The 16638-nt window shown below is 44.3% G+C and overlaps 1 protein-coding gene across 6 annotated transcripts in view; it reads left to right on the top strand.

The window, feature by feature from the left end:
• The first annotated feature begins 1816 nt into the window (after nt 1-1816).
• LOC121598410 (protein amalgam-like) overlaps nt 1817-16638 on the top strand; it is a 72511-nt gene continuing 57689 nt past the window's right edge. Inside the window, exon 1 of one of the 6 annotated variants that reach the window (XM_041925221.1) lies at nt 1817-1862. The gene's annotated coding sequence lies outside the window, so the exon portion shown is untranslated. Of the gene's footprint in view, nt 2002-16101; nt 16203-16222; nt 16346-16638 lie in introns of those variants that run through there. The other 5 variants (XM_041925223.1, XM_041925222.1, XM_041925220.1 and 2 more) reach the window with 5 other exon arrangements.

Genomic DNA, 16638 nt, shown 5'->3' with positions numbered 1-16638 from the left:
ACACGACAAGGGCATCAGTTGTTTTCGGAACGTCATCACGCGTAAACGGGCCTTCACACTGCATATCACAAGCGCGGTATACAATAACACAAAGGGTGTTGCGGCTTGAATCAATCATTGAACCAGTACCTATAAACGTTTTCAAAGCAATGCACACATTCAGAAGTAATCCCCAAGAAGTAAAGAATTACGTAAAATGTCCTTCCCGTGTGATTCCAAAATTTACACGAAAAAGTATGATGGAATATGTCTCAAAAGTTCCTTAAAAACTTGTAAACAACCTAAGCTGCCAAATGCACTGAATCCGTTCATACACTTTTAGTTGAAATCCGCAACAGTGGAATTGTGACATTGTGTACCGCGCTTACGAATTCAAGTGCGGTGGCCCGTTTAAACGTGATATCGTTCCGGAAACAACTGATGCACCTGTCTTGTCAAATGCTGCAGTTGCGTTAAACATTGCTACGCTTGCGAAATCGAGTAAAAAACTCTGTACTCTATTAATCATTATTAATTATTTTCGTATTATAATCTATGCTTTTAAAAGATGATTGAATGGGAACAATGTGTTGGTTTTGTTGTTATATTGTGAATAATCTTATTTGATGTTTCATACAGAAACGTTGTTCAGAAGAGAATAACGATGTTTAAACCGATACTCAAAAAGCTAAATTAGAAAAATTTGAAGAACAAAAAACTTTGATGGCATCCATTCCTAATTGGTGGAATTATTAACAAATTACAAACAACACATTGATTCGAGATTTGAAAAGTTTGTAAAACATGATAATTAAGTAAATAAAAGGAAATAAATTAAAATACTAAACCACAGATCCTGTTGTTTCAATTTTAACCAGTGTCTCTTAGTGACTTATAAAGCTTTTGTCTAAAAAATATGGTAGAACTAGTCCCAATTGGTTCAGTTTGGTAATGAAATGCAAGCAAAAGTATCATAAAACCAGCAATATACGAGTAGACAAAGGATTGCTCCCCTTCTTCACAACGCGTGTACCCTTCCTTAGCGTGCTTTATGCGGTAAGCAAACCATTTAAATTAAGCTTAAAGTCTCAATTTCTTATCTTTCCGTAGCTACCGTTTCAAAAACACTCGCAACCAGTGCGGCACTACTACTACTACTATGTGCTTGTAACCTGGTTGATGCAACAGCAACAACAAACCACCTGGCATTCAAACAATACTCTGTTTGATTTTCCCATCAAAATGAGCATTTAATTTCCTTCTCCCAGTTTACAGCAGCGGCACGCAAACCAAGGCAACGCAGCAGCAGGTGAAAGCAGGCGAGAAAGCGAGGTGAGCGAGCGAGCAAGACAAACCTGACGCAGACATAAACGGCCGGAAAAACGATCCGAAACAACGAACAGCAACCACGTGCCGGGTCGGGTGAATCCTGTCACGAAACGCTTCGGGAGCTCACTCGAGAGTTCATTTTCAACGTCCACCCATCACTACTACTACTCTTCACACCATCTCCTCCCCCTTATTTCCACAAGCAGGCAGCAACAGACGACGTCCCGGCAGGCACAACGGCACCGCATTTGAAACAGGACGCAAAGTAACCAAAACAAATGGGAACTCACTTCACTGGCGGAGGAAAAGCGCCCGCGCTACGGGGCTGGACGCGCAAAGAGGATGGCGTTACCCTCGGCGCCCTTCGGTGAGTGCCAACGCCGGCCCGAAGAATACACCCCGTGTGCCGTGTGTTTTTCGTTTTCGTTTCCTTTTTTTTGCTACACCCGATTCGTTTGATTTTTCCCGCGCCCGTTGGTGCTTTTTCGGGTTTTTCTGATCAGTTGCGTTTCGGTGCTGGGCGAGTTTGGCAGCGTGGCAGCGTCTGATAAGCGGTAGTCGCACCATATTGGTAGCAAAAACCTTACGGGGCGGAACCAATGTAAAAGCGTGTGCACAGTTGGTAGCAGATTTTGGGGGTGAATTTTGAAGTGATAAAAAAGAATTGTTTGATAAGAGGATTAATTTTAAAAGGTACGTCAACAACAACAACAAAACGGCATCCACTAAGTGTGTTTAGCAATGTGCAGAAAGTGTCAAACTGTGCTGCGGATTAAATTGCGGAATCCTTTTGCTGCTACTGTTTCCCGTGTGCATATGTGTGTGTGTGTGTGTGTGTGTGTGTGTGTGTGTGTGTGTGTGTGTGTGTGTGTGTGTGTGTGTGCGAATAGCGGTGTAAGCTCATGACAGTGTGTGGCAGTTATAATTGGAAAACAGGCGAACCAAATCGGGACTACAATATGGCATTACACCGGGTCGGGCCGCCGCCGCCGCCGGGGTTAAGCGCTGGTTGAATAATTACGCTACAAATAGATGAACAGGAATGCCGGGAGCGTCACCATTGAGCCGGATCGTTGTCGTGATGGTGAAAGTTGATAGGAAACGAACCCGGCAAGAGGATGTGCATGTCTGTATGCGTGTGGCTGTGAGTTCGCACGGTGCGGGGCCTTTGTGAGGCTTTTGTAAAATAATTACACAAAAAAGAGAAACACATGCACACAAACAAGAGGGAAAATATATAACACGAGCGCCAATCAGTGAAGAGGTGAAATGGCGAAGAAACAGAACCAAATCAACGCGCCATCGAGCTTTTTTTTTCGAGCACCAATAACCGATTGTTACAGCCCTTGAGTTCAAACAAGCGGATGGGGAGTAGCGGATTGATAAAAAACCAAAAAAAAAAACACACAGAATGCGGATATATACTGTGTCAGTGAGTGCAAGTGATGTGTAAAGGGTGGATGGAAAATGGTAGTGGAAAGGTAGGGAAAGGATGGAAAATGGACCGATAGGAATGGCTGATATATGGGCGATTGCAATGTTCCACGTTTTCCGGTGTTCCACACACCGCACACATGCTGCTTGGAGCATGGGAATGCTGTGATGCTGCCGTTGCATTGTCGGTATTCGCATTGTTGTTGCCCCCCGTTTGCGACCGGCAGTGGAACGATTTCATGCGTTAAATCAATATGCAGCTTTTTAATTACTGCTTGATTCTGCGCTGCACACACATGTTCGCGTTCCACATGTGTTTCGGGGTGCCAGTGGGTCGGTTGGGATATGCGCCGTGTCGTGGAAGTTAAATTTGTTGCAGAGGGTTTTATTTTGCGCTTGTGTGATTACTGGGTAAATTTTATGGGTTTAATCAATGTTTTTCATTGATTGCGTTTGCACATGGGAGGGATGGTAAAAATTATGGTTTATGGTGCTTTTCGTATTGAAACACGCACAATTCGCAATAGCATGAAGGTTTTCAAAACAGTTTCCTCAACAGAGATTGTTTAAATCCTCTCAAGAAAGTGACTTTTTAAAATCCCACGTACAGCTTTCTGCAACGTTCAAAGCCTCCACGGAAAAAATAATAAATATCCAAAGATCCAATGATATGATAAGGAGTTGTCATCGATTAATAACTGAATATCCGATGTAAGTAAAGGTACGACACTTGTGCCATTATGAACTATAAGCAAAGACTTCAGAAAGGAAATTATCTTTGAAGTATACATCCACAACGCTCGCTTGAATACTATTTCTTCTATCTCATTCAAGACCATACAAATATTTCAATGTGAATTCTGTTCTAATTCAACAGTCCCATCAAATTCCATACAAGAGGGATTTTTTGTAATTAAATTGCCTTACCCATATACACTTACTGTTCATTTATTTATAATTTAAAATTTGGAAAGCTAGTTTTTGATCTAGAGCGATTGTAAATTATTGTTATCGTGCCAATATCCTATAATATGACATCCGTACGAGCTGAAAGAAACCATTGATAAGCTGCGCAAGAAACAAGCAATCCTGTGAGCCGTTATGTTCCCAAAAGCCGTAAATTCGGAAGTTTCGGCGCCAGATTTTCCGTTCAAAATGGAAATATATGAGCTTTTTTCTTCAAAAAAAAATGCTTATGATTTAAGGATGAAACTTTAACGACTAAAGCTTTTATACGACAATTTAGCGAAAGCTTTCCGTTTTATTTATTGTATTCCGTATCAAGGAACACATTCAAACCATTCTTTTACACCATTAAAGTAAGTGCTTTTGGAGCACTTTTCCAGAGCAATCTTCTTTTTTTTTGTTTTGGTTCTTGCAACCGAAAAGGAAAAGAAAAAAAAAAGCATGATCGATTGTAGTATTGAGCCATTATCAAAATGTGCAATGATTGTGAATATAAATGGCTCGGTTTGCAGCCTCCCAGTCGTCCTAGCTCTGCTTTCCTTGCCAGTTTGCCCATTATCGTGCGCGTTTATCTACCCTTCCCATACATCCGGTCTGCTCAATCTTTCAAAATCTTGGATCTGCTCCGAACGCTCCGAACGACCACCCTCCAGGGATTGTGTGTGTGTGTGTGCATTACATCGTTAAAAGCATGAAACGCAGCGGGAAACGAGCATGAGTGTACTAGGGCGAAGATGTCCTAACCGACTCGCGGCGCAAGATCCATCATTTACTCTACAGCTTGCTCCATCTCACTCAGTTCCGAGCCTCTTTCACTGACTGGTCGGTGGTGGTGGTATTGGTGGTGGTGGAATCGATCGCGCCACTAAGTTGACACCGTTATCCGATGTTGTCTCGGTTGCTTGATTGATGACGATAAAATCCTAATGCTTGAGCCAAAGCAAACGCTCCCTTGCCCCTGGAGCCCCCCCCCCCCCCCCGCGCACATCCGAACAATGTGGCAGACACGAGTACGCCCGGGTGTAAATTATAGAACGGTACCACTTCACTCGACAAATCATCTTTTTTTTCCACATCTCGCCATATTTATGTCGGCTTGCGATGGTGGGGAACGGGCAAAAGCCCTTCCCCACTCGGTCGGTTTGTCCGATTCGGGACAATTGATCCGTCACAGAGTGTCTCGAGTGGTACACGGAATAGGGATGGGGAAGGTGGGAAAGTAAGGCGAGGAAATGCATGCTGTCGTCGTACCATCAATATTCATGAAGCGCCAAATCAAGACACTCCACCCAAGGCAACGTGAGAGGGCGCCCGAAAGGAGCGCGAGCGGTTGAAAACAAAACCCGAACAAACAAACAAAAAAGACATAAGCGGATGCTGCCGGCACGCCTTCTCGTCCCGCGGGGGAAAAGCAAGTCGATCGAAGGAGGCCGGGAGCGAACGATGGAGCATTGTGGGGTGAAAATGATGGACAATTGTCCTGCCACTAAATGCACCGATCCTCAGACATGCCCACTGAACCAGAATCGACCGAGGGAGGGAGAAGAAGAAAATGGGCCAAAATGGAGAAACATTGAAACAAAAACCTTTTCCCACTTGGGTACAGGGAGGAAACCGTCGTCGGGTGGAACACGGCCGGCTGCCCATTCCGTTCCATTTTCATCTGGGGCGCATCCTATCGGAAGCTCGTTCAGGTCGTCCAACAATCGGAGCAGTGTGTATGTGTGTGTGTTTGTTGATTTTTCCTTGTGCTCCATGTTTGACTTGCGACGAAACTATGCGCGCACCGTTTGCAAGACTACACTCTCCCGAGGGGTCTCGTTTTGGATTTCAGTTCCAGGCTGGATGGGAGGAGGGCGAAAGTTTTGGGTTCCCTTTGACTGGTGGCTGGTTTATCCCGTTCGCGTTTCGCGTAGACGACTGACGCAGCGAGGGGAGTGACAAAAATGGGTGAGATTGAGCCCACCCCTCCCCCGTACACACCATTCGAGCCGAACGAGTGACATTCCACTCTGGCATTGACGAATGCTTCCGCTGAATGCACTAATGCACTCACAGCCAGAGCACCCGGCGGCTCAGAGGCCCACTAAAAACAGGGAAGGAAATTTGTCACGGTTTTGCTATTGGGACATTTCTTTTTTTGTATGTTTTTGTTCATCCCTCTGCACAGACACGCGCGCTTCATCTTTTATTCTGGAAACGTTGTCGGAATTGCTGCAATTGTATGCAATTGTGACGGCTGTGAAATGGACTATTGTATTTGCGCTGTGCCGATGTGTTTTTGCCGTGCAGGGAATGGAATGTGCGCGTCCACATATCGACAGCAAACGCATGGGAGTAAATTTTTTGAAGAAACAATTTAATACAACGGGCGAAATTTATTCGTTGTGCCTGGGAAATCGGATGTGTTGGAGGAATGTTAACTTTACTGTAAAATTCCAATCGAAAACTCCAACCATATTGAAGTGAAAAATTTGAACACGGTTCAATGATATATCGTAGCCAGTGCTGTGATGAGTGCTGGCAAATGCCACTGTTTCAGTCATCAACACTCATGACTGAAACGAAGCTCAAATCAGAACACTTACACAACTGAGACGATCAGTGACGATACTCAAACACTTGGAGAATCAATCACATGGTTGGTGACATTTAGTTTAACACCCAACTCTTGGCCACTCACTCGGTCACGACATTTTCTGTCGGTGATAATCACAACATTCTTGGAATATACTTGGCACGTGGGCTCTAGCAACAAAATAAGCATGCTTTCGTCCTCTATCTGTTTTGATCATCTGTCGGGTCGAACAGAGCAAGAAAACATGCTCATTTTGTTTCTTGGAACCACTCGCATGCACCACATATCTCCCATGATCATCCGCGATGATCACCGACTGAAAATGTCGCGACCAAGTGACTGAACAAGAGTTGGTTGCACACAATGTCACCAAGCATGTGATGGTCGCACAAACTGTTTGAGGCTCGCCTCTGATCTTCACAGAAGAGCTCGTGACGCTAAGATGATTTTGTTTCAGCCGGAATTTGTCATGACTATTTCAGTGACATTTTGCAAAACTGATCACAGCAAAAAAAAAATTGGTGACATAGTGACTGACCAAGCGATGGTGGCAAACATGTCATGAGCATGTATTGGTCACACCAACCGTTCTGAGCATCACCTCTGATTGTCACAATTGAGTACGTGACGCTGCTATGGATTTTGTTTCAGTCAGATTTTTTTATGAGATTGACAGTGACATTTTGCAGCACTGATCGTAGCAAATGTATAAAATATGAAAATATGAGACAAACACATTTCTACAAACAAAGTCCAGGAAGAGAGCAACAACTTCCAAAGGTTAAACATCCAAATAGTAATTATCCATAAATTACGTACCATCCACAATGAAGAGGGAAGGCTCTTTAAAATGCTACAATTTTCAATACGTAGATATAAGTGCAGTTACATTATCTGTAGCGCAACTTCAATCAAAATGATGGATGATTATTGATTAAGCTAAGAAATAATACGAAATATTTTTTTGGATAATAACCACGTAATATATGGATGATGCCTTAAAATTGTGTATCATACCGTTGAGTGTAATTTTGATATTTTTCACTAAATTCAACAAATTCTGTCATAAAACCCAATGGTTTTTAACCTCTTTAGTGACAAATTTGACCTTCAAAACTCATTAAAGTACACATACAGCTCACCAGAATACTGTAAACTGCTACCATTCAGTACCAAGGGAAGTGGATTTACATCATCACACAATACGTGTTTTGATTTAAACGTTACAAGTCGCTCAATTTAAAATATCCACCACCAGTCTCCACCATCCTATAAGGAAACTCCATCGTACAACCAATCGTGCAGAAGAAGTTGCATCATAAGAAATTACTTTCGCAAACCGGCTTTTCTTGAGCTTCGGATGGGAGAGGGGGAGAAGGTCTTTGAAAACTTCAACCACCTTCTTTTCTTCGTGTGCAAAACCACAGAACCGAGAACAATCCGAAAAGTGCAAACGAAAGCGGCAAAACTTATCAAATACGTCGAAACAATCACCCCCGAGAGCCGATGGGGATCAAAAGATGAGTAATGGTTGTGCAAGGTTGTTCTATGTAGCCCGTACCCCGCCGCCGTTCATCATCATAACAAACCCAAACATCGAAACAACACTTCACTGTTGATTGCGCTTTGGCGGTGGGTTTTGCAGCGCCACTACACACACACACCGTCGGACGATCACCACACCGGCGTGTTTTATTTTCAGCTTCGTTCCAGCTGAAAACACATTTCACAAAATACGACTTTCGCCCGGTGTGCTTTCTCGGCTGCGCTCCGGAATGCTTCTGCCAGTGAAGGCGACTTGCCCCGCTCTTGCTAAACTTTGTTTCTGCTCCGCAAGTTTTCCGCAAACTTTCCACAATCCACCGGCAAACCCCTGCCGCACCCCGTCTGGATTGTCAGCTTCGCTGCCATTTGAAGAACGACCTCTCTGCAGAAGACTGGTTGTGTTACGCTACGTTACGGACCAGTCACAGACACGGCGCACAGTAAGGTTCGGTGTGGATTCGCTCGACCGACACACCACGGCCCCGCGCTACCCATAATCAATCAAACTCCTCGACATCGTTATGCCGATTGATTGTTTGCCAAAGGAGAGCCTTATTGAGTGTGAAATTAACCATAAAAGGTCGGAGGTACTTAATTCAAAAGAAGTTTTCACTCCCGATAATGGTGTCGCGAGGTGGTCTCGCGTCGCTTCGGCACCGCGTTGAGAAGCCCTTCGAATTCCGGCAAATGGTGTTAAAATGAAATTAATCAATATTTGCTGTCGCTCATCAAGCGAAGTGTTAAAGGTGAGCGTTTCCGCTCAGCTTATCTTTTGAAGATGCTCAGGCTTTCATTTCAACATTTCGTTTCGTTACGGAGGGTACTTTTTTGGAAGGGAACTTAAAAGGATTTACCATTGAAGAGTATTTCCTATTTCCTGGACTGCTTGAATTGATTCAAAGACGGTCCCAAAATCTTGCCCAGCTCAGCCACATTCGGCACTGCCAAAAGCACTGCCGCCACCATTTTTGAGGGGTGCAAATCGTTGACATAATTCATAAGCAAAATATTTGTTTAATCAATTGCCTCCCAACGTTTGCACCAGTCGCGCCCGTCTTCACCTCAGGTCGGCTGGCTTGTGTGTCTCTCGCGTGATCTCGTGACATTTCGCGCGCCCTGAACTTTCCGAGCATTTTCTCTTTTTTGATAAACTTTCAGAAAGCTGCCGCACGCCGCCAAATCACACCGTGGCTCTTTTCATAGCCCGGCTTTAGCCTTGAAGGCTTCGGGTGGCTGTCTCTGAGTCGGTCGTGCCGTGACAGGGTTTTTGAGGAGGCTCAGCCAAAAAAGCAAAACAAGACGACACCGCGCCAAAGACTCAGGCACGCTGCTGCTTCGGGAAGACGTTCTTCGCTTCAGGATGAAGAAGCGTCGGGCCGCGAGGATATACCTATTTGATTGGATCTAACCCCCTTTCAGACCGTTGTGGTGTATGTGTGAGTGTGTGTGTGTGTGTGCTTGTCTGTTGCCCCAAAAATCGGGGTCGTCGTCAGTCGTCGTTGGATAGTGTATGCAGCATTTTTCCTAACGATCCCAAACGATCCCCACCATGGACAGCAACTCACTCTCTCTCTCTCTCCGCTAGCCTCGGCAAGGAAACTTTCAAGCGTGCCGTACCTTCCACGGCGGCGAAAGAGGTTTTACCCGCCCAGCCCCAATTGCATGGATGAGTGTAAAAATTCAATTACGTTTGATTATGTTTCCGTAAATTGAGGCGATGGCCGGGGAGAAATGAAATGAATGTATAAAAAAAAAATCCCCCAAAAAAACCCTCACAACCAACGGAGCCACGGGAGCCCCACCAGTTTTACACCTTTCAATTTCTGTCTACTAGGCCGCTTTTATGTTCAAGCATATGCTACGCTCTCTATGGGCTGTGCGCGTTCATTTGTTTGTGCGCTGGATTGTGAGGAGGGGCTTATGTGGAGTGGTTCGTTCATCAGTGCCGGGGCCCGTCAAACAGATTGCCGGGCTCGTCAAAGACCGTGTGTCGATACGCATTAAATCCGATCAGTGGGGTAAAATGGATGGAAAAATTAGATTTTTCACGCATCACACACGCATGCCCCCGCTATTTGCGAAGGCATTTGAAAGGGGCGTGAGTTTTTTGATGGAAGGCTGGAAATATTGGAACAGCTTGAAAGAAAATGATTGTTTACTTATTCTATTGGAAGATGTAAAACTTGCTGTTGATGGTAAATTCACTACAATAATCAAGAGCTATATTTTAAGCTTATCGTTTCTTCTACACTTAAGATAACGCGACCTAATTCCATCATTTCGTCCTCCTGTTGAAATGCCCTACATCAGAGAAGTAAAGCTCATTAAATAATGTGCATTAAGCATCCTTAAGAATGCCCTTTTTTAATGGTACGATAATGACGTTTCCATCGATGTGTAAACATGCAAATTTCCCATCCTGCAGGCATTCTAAAGTATGATGCATCTACAGGCTACCACTTGCCAAACCAACATGTACGCTAATCAGAGAAAAGCTCACCAAAAAAATCCACCAAACTGCCAATATTCCTCCTCCCGGAAGTCATCGTGAATAGAAAATGGCAACCGAACACAACAAAAAAATACCCAATCATTACCGGTAATGATTCGCCGTTCACAAGATACCGATACCAGGAATGGAGTTGGGGAAGGCTATCCATTGGGCCCATCAATGTTGAACAGGGTGAAGACACCGTACCTCTACCCTTCGGAGCTTTCTTCCGGAGCGCTAGACAAACATCTTCAAAATGCCCAGCGTCCTCGAGAACAAGAATGCCTCATTACCGGTTTTCGGGTGGTTTTTTTTTTGGGGGGGGGGGGAGGTGGAGCACGATGGAAACTGGAGCGCAAGAGGACAAACAAGGAGCGGGCTCTTATCATTTAATGAAAGTTTTCTTTCGCCAAGCTCTAACTTCTGGTCAGTGTGCAATTTTGTGTTCCAGAGAAATCGAACCACCAGCAGCAGCACCACCACCACCAGCACAGCTACTACCACCCAAGCACCATTAAAAGTTGCTCCTTACTGATTTCCTTGCAACCTTTTTTGGCAAAGGGAAGTGGAGGGAGCTTTTTGGGAGTCGACCAAGCTGCAGTGTAATGTAGAAAGTGCGCCGTAGCAAACATTGCAGAGAAACAGGAAAAGTTAGTTAGTTTTGTAGAGCGTATCGGAGAGCAGGAAAGAGAGGAAGCACAACTTAGCGCGCAAGAAATTTGGCCGGCGTTTAGAGATGGCTCGGCAGTGTATTTTTGAGCTGTGGGAAGAGTTGCAGCTTTGGGGTCGTAAAACTATTCAGTGGAATTGGTTTTGAGGTGAACCAAAAATTGGGAAAACATTCATTTGTATTGGATGGCGCGGGGAAATGTGCAGGGCGAAATTAACTCCATCCTAGAACTTGTGCACGCCAGCTAGGTTGCAATTGTGGGCAGTACGGCACGAGATTGTTTGTAGCGCTTTAAAGGGACAAAGGTACAACACATAATTTCCTATCGTCCTAGAAGAAGAGCTACACTCTGTGTTTGTATTGAAGTTGCCAACACCGAGCTTTAAGTATCACACAAACAACCCACACGGTAACCGATCTCTGATTGCGCATACCAGTGAGATGAATGACCGATGGTGATACTAGAGATGTTGTCAGCTTGGAGGTGTTGTTTTTCTAAGAAGAAAAAAGGACTTACAATTTCAAAGCAGCATACTCTACCTTCACTTTTCAAACTCTAAAACCTTAACGAATGCAATGCATCCAAACGGTTCAGATAAGCACTGTACACTGTCGAGCTTTGGTGCATCGACAGGTACCGGGACAGAAGCTAAATTCTCTTTCAAATCAGCCCAGCAATTCACGGGTTGAATCGGATTTCGATCGAAATGCTGGCCCAGTATGATTGAATCCGACAAGTGCGGGCAGTTTTGTATCTGTGACTGTGTTGTGAAGGATTTGCTTCAAAGGCTATCAATTTTATTGAAAGTATTGGTTGAATAAAAAAAAAAAACAAATAAATTCCAAACATTTTTCAAACTTCTCATTTAAGTTACTCATTTACATTGCATTATCGGTGTTTTTATTACTTTAAAAAAAGTTCAAAAGAATATTTTAAGTTGTTCAATCTTATTGTAAATTTTTAGAAGCAGAAAGAAGCAGTTTTTAATCTTTCTTGATAAAATATGTACACTTTGTGGAAAAATGCAAGCATACAATCATTATCCGATGTATGCTATCGTACGGGACCGAGCCCAATAGCGTATCTCGAGTTTTCGCGTACAGCAGTTTCCTATGGAAAAATAGTTTACACTACTGGATCGAGGGTTGAAAAATATCGCCACAGAGTTTTGCATTTAAGTATTTTGTTGTAAAACAGGTATCCGTTGCACAAATTCAAAGCAAAATGCTTTAAAAACATAAAGGAAATTCAAAAGGAGCATAAAATATTTCAAAAAATTTAAATATTTACAAAAACACATGGAGCTGTCAAATTAAGAGGAATTGCGTACTGCGAATTCGCGTACATCGAGTATCGCGTACTGCGGATAATTGCTGTAATTGTTTATGTTTGACAAGCTGAAAAAAATCTGAAGTAAGTTTGAAGCAAAGAATAAAACCCCTAGAATAAAAACCCCTTATTTCAGACTTGTTTCACTCTTCTTCAAACCGTTTACTATGAGTGATGTTCTTCTTTCGCAGACAAACTGTATCAGGCCATTAAAGACACTTAATGGCACTGCAGATAAAAAATAACAATATTCACACACATTTCAGCACAAAAAAAAGAGAAGAAAAAAGGAAATCCCCGACACACTCGAACGCTCTGATTGCTTTGTGCGTACCGTTTAGTGCAAATACGGATATAAACCCTTCGAGAACGCTCTTCAATCGCCCTTCCCAAGAAAACCCTTCCACCAAACCACCGCTAACTTACCCCCAGTAATCGTTCGTTACCCGCTAGTGAGGCCAGCTTTCCCTGTTTTGCAAATTTTCATACCGGCGTGACAAAATTCGCACGCACGTACACGCGCCCCTGCTCTCGGGTGTGCGCTTGTTAGTGTGGAAAATAATGAATTTACACACGCCGCTTCGGTCGCTTGTTGGATAAATACGCCAACCGAAATGAAGCTTGCCTTGCTCGCCCCTCGCCCCATCGCGCCTTGCATCGCCAAAGGACAGTCACACACTTTAATCCGGCCGATAAAACCTCCTCTTCAAAACGGAGAAGCGGCTCTCGTAGCAGCGGGGGAGGGGGGGGGGGGAAACACACTGCACACTGCAGATGGCAGAGGTCCTTCCGCTGCCCCGCACAGTCAGCCACGTGCCCATCATTTACTGCTGCACACGGTGGAGTGGATTTTGCGAATTGTTCAAGCGTTAGCAAATTGCTTCCTACGGCTAACTTCCGACGTAGCGTGACGGTTGCGCTCGTCCCCCAGCTTTCTATTCCGGGCTGTGTGCGTGTTTTTTCTTGTCTTTTTTCTTCGTCCTTCTCACCGTCCTCTGCCATCTCTCTCTCTCCCTTCCCAATATTAGTGGTGTAAGTGTCGGACTTTGTAAGTTGCGTCTGTGATCGGCTATGCGAGAGGCCCGATCCCCGATTGATTCCTTCGTTCAAACGGTCCCTCACTCTCTCCGCGTCAAAGACAGCGTGTGCGGGTGTGCAATTTTAATCCTAGCCAAGCACCACCATCCCACACACACACACACACACACACACACACACACACAAACAGGGACACAAGGCAAGCAAGTGTAGGTAGTTCAAAGAGGACGGAAATGGATTAGATGGCAAATTGCGGAAATTCATTGACTTTCATTCGCCTCAAATGGCACATCGGCACAACGGGGGGTGGGAGCAGCGATGTGGAGTGCGAGGTTATGGAATGTTGATTACTGGGAAGGACAATGGTGTTTCCATGTATCCCGGAAGGAAGATTACTCAGCCGAAAGGCCGCTTTAAGCCCGGGTGTAAATACTCGGGCCCGGGCCCGCTTCCGAAAAGAAAAGGCCGACCGGGTTTGGCTCTGATTCATAATTTATTGCCTTTCAAGGTTCTTCCTTCGGCGGCTGAGCCACACTAAATTTGACGCTAAGCGAGTGCCTGGAAAGTTGCGACTTTGTTCAACATGCTCCAATTAATGAGCCGATTTAACAAGGTGAATTTAGTAGATTAGTTTGAGTGGTGTGCAAAGTGGAAGCACCACTGGTTCATTGAGTGATTTAATTTCCCGCTTCGGGGGAAACGTTAAACGTAGTCTGTTGAAATTATGTGAACATATTGTCGATACTGGTAGGCCAGCAATCTTGATTCAAATGTATATTAACGACAAACTTGCTATTTTACTTTCCATTTTGAGCGAACACTAATTAAAGCTATGTTGGCACTAACAATATTCGAAATCTCTCCGAACATTGCAGCAATCTCTCAGACACTTTTGTTGTCTTTTATAACAGAGCCCTTTTTTTGTAGAAAAATAGGAAAAACAACGTTTCATCATCTTTTATTTCATCAAATTGGGTGATCTTTTAAAGCAGAAAAAAGGGAAAAGTCTTATATGTAACCATGCAGGCAAAACAGATAAAAACTGAAAATTGAAAGCTAATTTTTTACACTAAACAAGGCTATACTCCGAAATTACGCAGTTTAATGAGCATTTAAGACATTCCAATGTTCCATGTTTTTGGTAATTTTAATAAATCTATCTTTTTTCTTCACCATCCTTGGGGTCGCAGAAACAGCAATCGGATTTTTTTTAAATATTTACAAAAAAAACACTCACACAGCTTTATAAAATTCCTTCGCGTCCAGCAGCAAAGAATCTGCATCCCACTTTGGCGACCTTTTCCCGACGATCTGGCCCACGAAACAGTGTGTACAGGCGCGCTCGAGACACTTGTATGTATGTGTTTCTCTTTTTGCTCAAATAGCCATCTTTTGATTTTGGCCAGCGTCCAGCGTTTTGGCGGCAAAACGGAGGCCTACGCAATAAATTCCTCCAGCACGTGCTTAAGATTATCTCCGGCCCCGGCTCGGTTATTAAATTCTTCCCGAAAGCGCGGATGATTAAAATGCTGAAGCGTCGTCCCAAGCATTCCTCGGCAGCTTGGGCCGAAACAGAAGCGGAAACATTCGGACGCTCCTGCGAAAGATTTAAGCTCGTACCTTGCATTGTGTGTTTCAACGCTTCGGTTGGTTGGGGTGTTGGTGCCATGTTTTTGAACCATTTGAGACCAAGATACGCCACGCCAAGTGGCTACAAACAATCATTCACTCGGTAAGCAGTCGGCTTACGACAACAAGTGAACGTGTAAAACATGAACGATTTAGCGAGTCTTTAATTTGAGCAGCAGCAAAAAAAAGTGTTCAAAACAACACAGACAAAAAAACCCCCCCAGAAGATCGATAGCGTACCGTGCTGTCGCGTACAAGGCTTTCGCGGTCCTTTCATTTTGTTATTACGCTTCAAAAAACTGCACGACGGCGAAGAAATAAAATTAGGGAACCTTAAATCTCTTCCCAAACTACCGTCACACGACCGAGGTCACCGAGGCCTCCGGCGGGTCGCGATGTGACAGTACGATATCATAATTCTTCCCCATTAATGTTCTCGGCAGTGTCTTTAGCGTGAGCGTTTCTTCTTTTTGTCTTCCTTTTGTTTCATTTTCACCCATCGGTTTTACAGTCCGCGGCGGGCTTTATTTCCCTACAATCATCGCCACGTTCCGAAGGCGATATTAAGGCACATCCGCTGCAGACGGCACGACGACTAACGCCTCTGTGTGTCTGTGTGTGTGTGTATTGGTACGCGTCGGAATGTATGTATGTGTGTTTTGGGGCACTTTTTTTCTAGGTTAATGCATTTAAACTGCTGATAACGATGGGGAAGTTCGTGCCAAATTATTCCGCAAACCGGCGCGCTATAACCGGCAACCGGAAGGCAAAACTGCTCGCCGGTAAGTCCAGCCGAGTTCACCGTTGCCGGCAGAAACGGTTGTAAATGTATTAAAGCACACGAGCTAAGGGAAACGAACCAAAAAAAAAAACACTCTTGCATGTATGCATGTAGGAACAAAGCGTTGCGAGTTCAGGACTTCAGAACAAGAAACGAGCAAAAACTAAAGAAAAAAACAATCAACCAGCTGTTGTAGGATCTCCTCCAGCGTACTCTACGTCTAACTACTGTTGTTGCAACTAAATCATCATAAATTTTCACCGTACACATACACCCGCTCTATCTCTCTCTCTATCGCTCTTTCATTCCGCACAAAGCCGGCTAGCAATCGAAGCAACAGTCGCGTTTGAAGAACGCAGGAAAAACAGCAACTCCAAGCGTTGCGTGTGTTTGCAAATGCAAAAAAAAAGAATCGCCTCTCGACAACTGCAAGTGAGACAAATTATCAGAAGGCATAATAAACGGACGGACACTTTAGCACCGTTTAACAATCGTGTGCTGTGTGCGCTGTGTCCCGCATACCTTCACTCCCGTGGCGAAAGCTCCTGGGCCGGGCGGAGATTAGCATGAAAGAGGTTTGGCCGCGTTTGAGTGTACTACCGGGGCGAGACATAAATGCTCTTTAGAAAAGCGGGGGAAAAAAACGAAACAAAACGAAACAGAACAGCGTCAGGGGTCGGGAAAACAAAAGCAAACACAGGCCGGCACCACAAACAATGGCCGGGCTCAAATAAGGCGCGCGAGAGCGCAAATAATAGTCTCGAAGAAAAACAAAAGCCCTGAAGATCATCCGGTCCCATTAGTGTGTGTGTGTGTGTGTGTGTGTGTGTGTGTATATGTGTGGATTTGTGTCCTTCGGGAGTGTCGA

The sequence above is a fragment of the Anopheles merus genome, chromosome 3L (assembly GCF_017562075.2).
Source record: "Anopheles merus strain MAF chromosome 3L, AmerM5.1, whole genome shotgun sequence".
Classification (NCBI taxonomy): domain Eukaryota; kingdom Metazoa; phylum Arthropoda; class Insecta; order Diptera; family Culicidae; genus Anopheles; species Anopheles merus.
The sequence above is the reverse complement of the archived record's forward strand: the minus strand, read 5'-3'. Positions and strand labels throughout refer to the sequence as shown.